Below are 12,109 nucleotides of genomic sequence, written 5' to 3' on the forward strand. Positions count from 1 at the left end.
TTTTTTTTTTTTTTTTTTTTTTTTTTTTTTTTTGGGGGGGGGTGTGGTGTGGAGGTGGTGGTTCATATGCTTAGGGCTTAAGTCTGCAACATGGAAACAGATTGTCTTCTTTTCCTAAGGGGTGTCAGGACCCTTCTAAGAGATCTACTTCTTTGCAGACTTAAATCTGGGGGCAAGTAACAAAAGAAGATAAGAAAGAGAGTACAGTAATACATCAGATTATCAAGCTGCAGTCTATATCTTTTATAAAGAAGACACTGCATGAGTCTTGCCTAAACGGCAAGAAAATGGAGCCTGCATAAATAGGGAAGCAGAGTCAATATTTCATTTTTGTTATTTCCTCTGGCAGGCTTGGTTGTATTTCCAGAACCTGAGTTTAGGTGATATTTCCAAGATACAACCTTATCTAAAGGTGGTATAGGTAAAGAGTTGCTTTCACTTGCTACCATGGCTTCTGAGTGATCACAGTTGCTATAGGCAGCTGTAATTGAAGTGTTTAGTGTTTGCTAAATATGGTTATTACCTGAGGGTTCTTGAAATACTGTTTGCATTTTTTATGGTCATTGGATTCTCCTGATTACCAGATGTAATAGACTTTTTATGCTACAATGCAACTGTTGAACATTTTAATTGGAATGCCATGTCAAATTTTTAAATTAAAAATCAAATACTCAAAGCACCAGTGCTTTTTTGATTACTAAAATTAAAACCTAATTGAATTCTCCCACCAAAAAATATCCTGTGGAAATTTAATTAGAGAAGTGTAAGAGAGCTGATTTTTAAAACATATTAATTTTTAATTAGGAGAAATCTGAAAGGCAAATTAGTAAGTTTTAAATTTTCCAAAATATGAATATGGAGATGCCATGTGGTACAGTAAAGAGAAGACCCAAGTCCAACTTCCTAAATGACTATATAACAGTCATGAATAGTTTCTGCGGTGAATCCTCATAAAAAGCCTCCATCTTTTGCATATCAGCACATCGAAGGATTACAATAAAAAGTCAAAGAAGCTTCAAACGAACTTTTGGAGTAGGGTAAAGAGGGAGGTTAGCTGGTTGTTTTGCAGTAGGGTATGAAGTACACCTGTGTCTTAAGCGTTCACCCGTTGACTTGCACGATGGCTCTGCTCTTAGTTTGGGGTTGATGTAGGTCCCACTTCCAGGTCCTTAGCCCCCCCGTTGTGTTTCAAGGTGTCTAACTCCAGGGCTCTGCTCCAGGTGGTAGGCACTTGCATCGCTAGCATTGCATCAATCCATGTTGCCCTGCCTTTGTTTGATATTCCACTGCACAGCCAGGAAGATTCACACAGCATTAATAAAGGTGAAAAAATCATTGACAACCGAGGTGGGCTCAATTTGGCCTTGTCAGGATGTTTCCACTTCCCATAGATTTTAGTGGTTTGGGTTTGCATGCAAAGTGTCAGAGAATTAGAATAGGTGACAAGTGCCCTTGGGAAAGGACAGTGCCATCATTAGTCAGTGAGACTGGAAATGATTACACCTTTTCTTATTTCTTATTTTTCTCTGAAAAATGTGTATCCCACAAACTAGTTCTGTATTTTGTGGTGCTGTTTAATTTCAAGATACAGCAGTTAAGAGACAATTTAATTAAAAGAAAAAAAAAAAAAAAAAAAAAGACTAACTACAGCTCTCTGGAGACTCACTGCTTAATGATATACACTTATAAGCATAAGGAATAACAAAATGAAGAGGACCTGTGCATGAAGGGTGCATTCTGACATTCTGATCTGGGGTATCTCAGTCTTTCACAGCTGAAGTCAGGCCAATGTGTGACATTGGCTCAGACACTGCACTTGGAGAGAGCTGGGGAACACCTACCTGAGCCGGCACCCTGGGGTTCAGGCTGACTTCACTATGCTCTGGATCATTCTGCTGGTGTGTGACTTAAAGCATGGCACCAATCCCTTTGATTGCTCACCTTTATCATAATCTAAGAAAGCCTTTCTTGGCTTCAAGAACAAAGAAGGAACCTGCCTGCTGATAGTTAAGATGCTTAGCTAGGAAAGAAAAACTGAAACATGAACCAGAAACCCTTTTTCTTTACTCTTTTCCTAAACACTATTGTATGAACATGGTCTAAACATTTGGGTAGACCTGTGCAGTGCGGGGAGTTGGACTTGATGATCCTTATGGGTCCCTTCCAACTCGAGATATTCTCTGATTCTATGAAAAAACAAACAAACAAACAAACAAACAAAAAAACAGGGGGGGGGGAGGGAGGGAGGGGGCTTGCCTCCTGTCGTTTTCCACAACTTACAAGTCTTGACACTCTCCCTATTGCTCAGCTTGAAGTGGAGAAGACACACCCTTGCCAATGGCTAGTCTGGTGCCAGTGGTGTTTTTCTGGGAAGAAGGTGAGATGGGAGGGTTTTAAAACCATATCTCCTAAATCCTGGACCATTAGGCAAGTATAAAAGGACTATATACTTGCTCTCAGCACACCTGAAGGGAAATAAGGCAGAAGGTGTGTACCATCTTCTTTCTGAAGACTTTACCACTCAGGTAACCCTGTGGGTTTTCTGGCTTAGCACAGATTTTTTATTTTTTGGCCTAGAATTGAGTTTGGTGTCAGAATCCAAATTCTGTGTGTCAGGCATTTTCCAAATATCAGTTTATGTGCCTAAGTCTTTTAACAGAAGAACTGGGACTTATATATACTGGAATCCTGTAAAAAGCTAATTCCCTAATTTAGGAAGAATGGTCAAAAATGTTGTAGTTTTCATGGTAAATTTGTGATCTCTGTCTTTCACATGTTGACTTAATAGTCCCATATGCACATGAAGCTGAAGGAATAAAGGTGTGTTTTGGTTATCATGTAGGTTGATAAACTGCTTCTCTTCTTCAGTTGTCATTTTTAAATCACTCTTGCAATTAAACAATTTGTTATCTTTCATATGTTTTTTCATTGCATATTTAGGCATTCTGCTGTCTATAAGCAGTTATTACAACAACCTACTTGTTTTCCACTTATATATAATAACAGTTTACTGATTACTCAAAGGTCCATACTTTTTTTAAAAATCCTTCTTCCTATTATTATTATTATCATAACAATGAGAAGCAGAAAGTCTATTTGGAGATGTAGGTTTTAAACATATCTTTTTTAAACGTATAAACATATCTTATTTAAACAAATCGAGGAGCATTAAAGGCAGGGAAAGGCCTTTGGAATTACAGTACTTACATCAGGATGAAAAAGTGCGTGTAAAGAATTCACATGATAGATACTTGGTTCACCACAGTGCAAACACTTTCACACTGGATAGTGATTCAAGATGTTACTGCTTTTTGTTTACTTGATACAGCTGAGCCTTGTTAACAGTGCAAAGTCAGACAGGTTAGTTTAAATAGATTTCAGATCTGCAAGGACACATCTGTTTGTGCCCGTTCTCTGTGTTTCGTTTTGTTAGAGTCAATTTTAAAAAATGCACAAGAAATATAGGTTTATATAAAACCAAAAAGTTATATTAGACAAAAATCAACATAATCCATGTGAATCAGGTTTGTCAATCACTTTCAGGAGGAGATTAGGATTTATTGCCCCCCTTCTTTTCACCCTGAAGAACAAAATTCCCAGCCCTTCTTCTCTGAGAAGATTATTGTGTTTCTGCGCAGTGCACCTCATTCCTTCAGGAGACTGGGTGCTGATAAGATAGGCAATTCACCTGATCCCACATCACAAATCTTGTATTACCAGTCCTGAAAGCACAGAAATGTCAATACTGAGGAAAAACAACAGCAACAACAACAACACACACACAAAAAAAAACCAAAACACTGCTCATGGAAAGAATTTGGAAAGTCAAAAGTATCTGCACAGAGACAGTTTGTCCTAAAGTGTACTATCCCTGGCTTCTTTGCCCTGTAGCACTGTCGTCAGACATCTGTCAATGCAGGGTTAACCCTCATGCCATCCTAGTCCCTCCCTGCATGGTGAGAGCTAGCTTGCAGATGACTGCTTTGAAAATAAATGGGCAGATCAGCCAAGTTTGGCAAAGGCTGATCGCAACACATGCTGGTTGGAGGGCCTTGTGATCTCCACAAAGGTTTAGGAGAATAGAATTTGTGTCAGAGAGAGCTAAACAGAAAGCTATTGATTAGTTTCTTTCACATTAGCTTAATTTGATGTTCATGTAACCAAGCCTTATTTGTAGCAGAGTAATAGGAAGACAGCACTACAACACAAGATTTTCCAGCCAAAATAAAGCAAGACAATTACATATTGTCCACTGGGTTGATGCAATCATCTTTCATTTCATAACAGCTGAGTTCTGGACCCCAAGTGTAACCCTCTAGCAGATGCCTCTGTCAGCAACAAGAGGCCTGTTTCAATCTGTCTAGAGCAGAAATGCAGAGGTTATATGTGGAAAAGAAATCAACTTCTCAGGGATTTTTTTTTTTTTTTTTTTTTTTTTCCCTTAAATAAAGGAAACTATGAATATTTTCTTCTTACCGGTTAGAGCAACTGAATATTCAATTCCCTGGGCTACTTCCCCACTGTCAGGGATAAAAGGTAGGAGTTTATTTAGAAGGAAAGAAACCAACCAACCAAAGTGACTTCATACATATTTACATACTGTCAAATCAAAACCATATATTGGGGTGCTGTCAACATTTGCAAAAGGTAACAATAGGAGTTCTTAAGATTCAGAAATGTTAGATGTTGCTAAAGTTTTCTGAGTACATTATAACAACAACAACAACAAAAATATTTATTGGCAAAGAACATCTATTCATCAAAAAGTTTCCTCAAAGTATAACTGTTTAAGTAAAGTATACATAAAGATTTCTAAGACCCAGAAATACAGTTTGGCATGAAGAGGGATAACCTAAAGCAAATCCCTACATCATCACTTGTTTGTAGTGCGGAGATTACTGCATCCACCTAGGATATGCAAGACCTAAACTCAAATCCCTTCTCTAACAGATTTGAAATTCTGTCATATGTTTCTGTGAAATACCAGCTATTTAAGTCACAGATCTGATTTCTCTGCCAAAGGCTATTTTCTTCCTTTGTGATGTAATCTAAATGGTACATCTTCCATTGAAGTAAAAAACAGTCTGGGTTTGGCCTTTTGGGGAAAACTTGATGTGAGGGTGATGTAACTGGTAAAGTGAAAGATCAGGCACAGCCATAATATGGACTTTAACAGATGGGGCAAGGTGTAGCAACAGAAACATGGAAATCCTGCTTTTATTCAGGATGGTCCAAAAGAAACAGAGCATCTACTCATTCTACAGAACTTTGTCTCAGAACTACTTAATAAAATAAAATAAAATAAAATAAAATAAAATAAAAATCCAGAGGTTTCTAAATATCAGAAAATTAATAATTTACCCTTTTATTTTGGAAATGTTATCCCCAGAATTCAAAATTGCAGGAATACCATTCATCCCTCAAATGAGCAACCTTCCCATACTGACCCCCTTCCCCCCCACAAGAAAACCACCCCCCCCAAAAAAAACACCACCACTAAAAAATAAACAAACAAATAAACAAACAAAAAAAAACACCACCCTCTTATATTTGCCATTCGTCACAGCAGAATGACTGAGTTCTATTAAGTTAACTAGCTTCTTTTGTCTTCGTAGAGTTAAACCTATGATCGTTTAGGGTAAACATCTTTGAGCATGAGGTTAAACCCATTTACTGTACAGTGGCATAACTTGTTTTAAAAGCTTCGAATATGCAGGAGTGCCTGGCTACACTGGAACCACTGGAAAATGGAAGAGGCAAAAGATAAGTGATCTAGATCTGAAATCTCAAAACTATACCTGAAAATGTGAATACTGAACAAAGTGTGGAGCAGGCTCATATATAGACTGTACACTAGACACCATGCAATAAATAAATCAAGACTCAAGCACTGTAGAATAGTTAACTTGGAGAAGTTATGAGACTGGTTTGCAACTTGATCCTCCTATTAAGTTCAGTATTTGTTTTGTAAATTAAGCAGCTCTTTTTCAGGTCTTAACTCTTTCAGAGGCTGCATTATGGTTGTTTAGTATTGGTGCATTGGGTGCTTTTATCATTTTAACTTTAGAAATGCAAAGCATTTTATTTTAGATAGATTCTAATGAATTTTGTAATTAAAAGGTTTTTACTTTTTTATCACAGGAATTACTTCATGCTTGAAAGCAAGAGGTCCTGACACGCATTTAATGTTTATTTATCAAAGTGGCAAATCACTGATAATTTATGCTGGGTCTAGCTCTACACAATGAGGTTACTGTCGCAGTAACAAACTCTAATTAAACAGGGCTAAGTTAGAGACCTGCTCTGTGTTGTGGTATCAAAGCAGTGTTTCATTATACTCCCGTCAGTTCCCATGTTGTGCATTTGCTTAATACTGAATGCAGAAGGGTGAGGGGATCTAGTGACTAAAGACAGTTAGGTCTGGTGCAAACAGGGTTGTGTTACAACTTTGTGCGCTGTTTCTACAGCAGAACTTGAAATGTTTTCCCTTTAGAAGTATCAGAGATGGATTTCTCTGTGCTCTGCCGTTGGGCTCCAGCCTGTGTTGTCGTGCTTGGTAGTCACTTGTGTCTGCAGTGAAGTCACTACAACAACCTAATCTAGTGAAAAATGCCCCTGACCATGCATGGTAGGGGGTAATCGGGCCTTTAAAGGTCCCTTTCAACCCAAACCATTCCATGATTTTATGATTCTGTGACTCTATGATTGTCTCTCAGGAAGGCACTGCATGACAAACGTGAGCCTATTCCATGAAGTGAATAAGATGGGATGGTGAAAGAAGGTGACATGACAGTGACATCAGTGACATGACCCCAGCCTTGCCCCTAGCTCCTCTTGAGTGAAATAAGAGCAAAATGCCTTTACAGGTGCAGCTGTAGTGCTTGAGAAAAAGCACAAAGCAGAGAGGGGTAGCAGTTTTGAAGCTTGTATTGTGGATTCACTCTGTTTTCCAAGGTGACTTGTACCACTGAGACAGGCCTACTATGGACTGTTGTGAAAATGCTGACATGCAACTGCATATGTGTCAGATCTGAAAATGGGAGTAAGGCTCACGATTTGCAGAGACGACTACTGAAGGAGAGGAACCTGGTCTATGCAGCTCCAGTATAGAAACCCTGTTGCTGCATAAAGTTGGTTCTGAGTCCAAGCTAGTACAGCCTGCCTCTGGGTAGGGTGTATCTGATGCAATATGGACAGACCTATGGCTGTCTGATCCCCAGACAAAACCACATGAATTTGTGACAGAAAGCAGTAGGAAACAGAACTAGAAAACTGCTATGTGTATTACCCTGGTGCAATGGTTACTTTTAATAATATTAACATGGAGCAATAGAAGAAGAAAGCAGCTAGATATGTGCTTCAAGCTGTGCTCATCATGATGTGACCATGTTTAACAGCACAGCTCCCAGATGCACCATGCCAACTCCACAAACCGTGAAAGGTGACTTTTCACATGCCGCTCAGACATGTTTCTAGTGCCACGAGAAGCCCCATTAAGTTGCTATTCATGCAAATACATGAATGAAATGCTGTTCCGTATTTGCTACCCAGTGAGATTTCAGACTCAGTCCTGACCTCAAGCCCTTTAGTGGTGGTAAGGGATCTTGCCATTGACTCCATAAGGCTGGATCAGGCATTCAACATCTTGGCTTCAAGGGGAATTTATGGTGGAATTGAAAGGGCAGAAATCAGCTCTTAACCTCTGGCTGCACACAGTTACTGAAGACTATTCCCCCCAGTCGCTGAGCACAGTTTTAGGTCGAAGCACAGCCCTGATCTCCCATTGCTCTGGCAAACTGCACGCTTGCAGCAGCTTTCACAAGTTCAGCTTCAGCTTGTAGCTTCCTCCCTCTCCCTCCCATGTGCCAAAAATGTGCCAGTTACAGAACAAAGGAAATATCACAGAGTCAGTTGGGTGGGAGAGCTACAGAGCCCAGCAATTACCTGCTGTTATCACCGTGGCTGTGCTTTCTGTCATGTTATATTTCACATTTGCATAGCTGTGTGTATTTGCTCTTTCATCGCTGTTGTACGCAAGCTGTAATCAGTTCATTTTATGGCTGTCTTCAGCTAAATTCTTTGTTGATTTTAACATGACAGAAGTTGAAAAGATTACATATTATAAATAGATAATTAATATATCAGCACAGCTTGTTGCTCTCTGTCTCTCCATCTCTTTATGAGAATCAGTTTCCTTTCCCTTTCTCTCCTCCACGTAGACTGCATGAGAATTAAAATGAAGCCTGACAGCTTGATTAAAATTTCACCTGATGTATTTCTGTTTCAAAAGAGGATTCCTCTGTCTTGCATAAATGGGTCATGTGTAAGAAATGAAATCACAGATCACTTCCAGGTAGGGTAATTTATTCCTAATAGTATTTTTTTTGTTTAATTTTGATTACAGTTTGAGCATATTTATATAACTAGGATCTTCATGATGCTAAGAGATGCCATGACATTAGTGAAATTGGCTTTAGAGTATTGTTTTGGGGAAGAGATGTGCAACTTATTTATTTAGTTATTTATTTATTTTTAACGGTAAACTGAGGCACTAAGTTGCATCACTTGCAGATGAGGTTAGAATTAAACACATGCATCCTGAGTCTTCAGTAATCATCTGGATATCCTTTTACTCCCAGATCACAATATCTATAGCTAGTGAATTACAGAGCATTAAATTTACTTCATTTTGTAGAAGTATAATAATTTTTCAATAGATACAAGAATTTCAGCAAATTTAAGCCCCTTAAGTCTGCTTTTCTTAGGTACTTCCCATAAATCCCTTAAGAGTATTTTATGGATCCTGAGATTTTGTGGCCCTGCTATGGAAAACTGATGCAGCACAAGCCCATTCCTGTAGCTCCCAAAGACCTTTCCGCAGCTTTAAATGGGAAGAAAGCATTATGCATACATCTGAGAAGGGTAGTAGAAAATAAGACAGAGATATCTCTATGGCTGCTTTATAATTCACAAGCCCAGTCACATTACAAATGCTATGGTTGTCAACATGAAATTTTATTTCTTTTTCTGTCGCCTGTGATGCCATCCTCAGCCTTCCCCACTGAGCAACACCCTTGTAGCACAGGGTTCAGGAGAAACCTGACAGACACCCAAAAGTCTGTGCCTGATATATATCCTCAGCTAGCTTTTCCTCCTAATAAAAACCTCACTAAGGTCAGCTGAGGTACAGGTGAAATAGGAATGTTTCTGTCAGTGTATACATATATTTGCTTACAGAGAGCAACAATGCCAAAACACTATGGTAGAACAAAAATGTATGATAAGGACATCAAGTGAAGGGCATTGTAGGAAATAACAGAAAAGAGATCTAAACATGGGGAGGATTTAATATGGAGGAAGTGTAGCAGAATAGCTAAGAGCCATGCATTTTTTTCACACGTAATGGGATCCCCATGCCAAAGCTCACACCACCTTAAGCAGAGTTTTCAGAGGTGAGCATCATTTAAACGGTCAGAGTTTAGTTTCCACTGTTTAATCTTTTCCTTCTGGGAGCCCAATTTTGTCCAGAATTACAGCCTGTCTAAATCTTTTAATTTCAATAGTGCAGCAGTAACAGTGAGATCCATTGATCTAACACAAAAACACCGCTGCATATTTTGAACATAATGCAGCTAATTAATGCACTGAATGACTTTGACATTTCTAAAAATCCAGACTGAACACTCACAACACTTAAGCCAAGTGTAAATGTAATTTACCTCTGCTAGTAGGTCCCCTATATACTGTTGAACAATAAAAAGTGCCCGGAGTATAAAATTTTGATCAGAGATCGTTGGTTTCAATGATAATTTGTCACAATGTTTTTCAAAGATTCTTCTTTAATGAAAAATCTTTTAGAACCCAAATGCAACATTTAGCTGGATAAAAGCAAGTTGTATGAATTTTTGGTTTTGAAAAATCCCCAAATGCTGATGCGTGAAGTCACTCACAAGACACTTTGAGACTTTCCTTCTTTAATGAATAAAGCATTTCAAAAGAATTTCCTGAAAGGAATTTGCATTTGTTGCTAATCCTTTTGTCCTCTGTTAACAATTTTGCAAATCTCTGATGCACCATAGTTCAATAAGTAGGCAACCTTCTCTGTTTTGTGTTTTGATTTTTTTTTTGCCTTTAATGTAAGATAAAACAGCCCACTTGGTAGGAAATGAATTTCTGAAGATTCCTGGAAAAATAGAGAAAATGAAAACCCACAGTAGTCATATTAAAATATTGGCATGAAGATCTTTTGGTGGTTCCCAAGTACTTGTAAAATATGCTGTGAAAAACAAAACAAAAGAAAACACAGGAACAATTTATCTGCATTTGTTTCAAAAGTTTGGAGTTGTCCTCATTACACCTCGAGTCACAATGATGATGCTAGCTCATTGTTGCAGAGTTTTTCTTAAAAATCCGTTTCAAAATCCCAGGTCCATTTACCCATTATGTATTTAAAATGGATCTAAGGTTAGTCTAATTGACAGAGCTGGTTAAAATTTGGAATAGTTTCTCCATGGGAAACTGCAATATTTTGTCTTATCTTTTGTCCAAGATCACATGGCATAGTCTACAGTGTTGAAATGAAACTGTGTGTATCTCCTCCATTACTTAGTCAAACCTGAACAAAAAAATTGGCATATTGCTATAGTAAGACCGGTAGCTGGTAAATAAATTGGTACTTGTGTGTTAGGCAAATATCTCTGACAGGGATGAGTAACTGCCACCAGGACCATGAAGTTACAATGTGGAGAGCTCCAAACTCACCAGGAGCAGAGCTCTGCACTCCCTGCTGCAGTCCTAATCAGGTAGCAAGCAACCATTGAGCTGACAGCACATTATGTAACAGATAATTTAGCCTTGTAATTAAGGAAATATTAAGTGCATAATCACATTTATTCATTTAATTAAGTTTGGCAAGTTTGTCCTATGACGTTAGATATCAATTGCTAAAGATACACATTTACATTTAATAAGCGTAATTTCTGACTCACCTTATTTTGTTATTTGCCAAGTGAACACCTAGAGAGCCCTTTTAAATGGATTAAGCAGGAATACAAGATAATGCATTACAAGAGCATAATTGTACTTTTATTGCTCATTAAGTTTTGAGTTAATTATGTAGCAACCAGGTTTATGTTTTATTATGTCAAACCTCAATCCATGGGCTCTTAGAATTAGTCTGCGGGAAGGAAAACAACTTCCAAATGTACTGTATGAGTCTTATTTCAAATGTGTTTATTTAAGAAAACCCACAACTCCATATTTAAGAGAAGGCAGTAATCCACTGCTGGGGTCATCAATCCTGACATGAACAGCAGAACTCATGTGATGGCTCCTGCTGACTGCCCTGCACTTTGAATCTACTGTTAAGGAACCTCCTTCAGAGATGCAGGGGTGTCTTATTGCAGGAGATTCTCCATTCTTAGAGACATGGTCATGTTTTCTTCCCTTTCCATCCAAGTTTTGCTATGTTTTTATTTTTTTATTTTATTTTATTTTATTTTATTTTATTTCATTATTTATGTTATCACTCTCCTCTGGACAGCTAAAATAACCTATTTTCTTTCTTGTGGGGCATAATCTGTCCTCGGTGAATTCCTGTTATCTAAATAGCTGTTAGAAAGTTTAGTGTCTACTCTAAAGAAGTTACCAAAAATCCCTGAGAGACATACATCCAGCAGGATTTATTTATTTATTTTTCTGGACGATTTCTAGCATATCTCTTGGCGTAGAATCTCCTCTCTGTTTATAAAGAAGAAACTCCTAGGTGGACAAATTGGGGTACATTGTTCATATGAAGACTTTCAAAGCTAATGGGGAGTAATCTTATTTGCAGACTACTGGCAATGAGATATGAGGGATGAAGAGAGAGGGAGAAAATCTCATTAGGGCATCAGGGTGGTCTGGAAAACAAAATGAGATCGTAACACCTAACCAGGACCCCCTTAGTTAATGATCTATATATATATTTTCATTGATCTCTTTATCATAGAATCATAGAATCATGAAATCATTAAAGCTGGAAAAGACCTCCAAGGTTATCTGGTCCAATTGACCCTCAACCATCAATGTCACCCACTAAACCATGTCCCTAAGCACCACGTCCAACCTT

The sequence above is a fragment of the Oxyura jamaicensis genome, chromosome 5 (genome assembly GCF_011077185.1).
Source record: "Oxyura jamaicensis isolate SHBP4307 breed ruddy duck chromosome 5, BPBGC_Ojam_1.0, whole genome shotgun sequence".
Lineage (NCBI taxonomy): Eukaryota > Metazoa > Chordata > Aves > Anseriformes > Anatidae > Oxyura > Oxyura jamaicensis.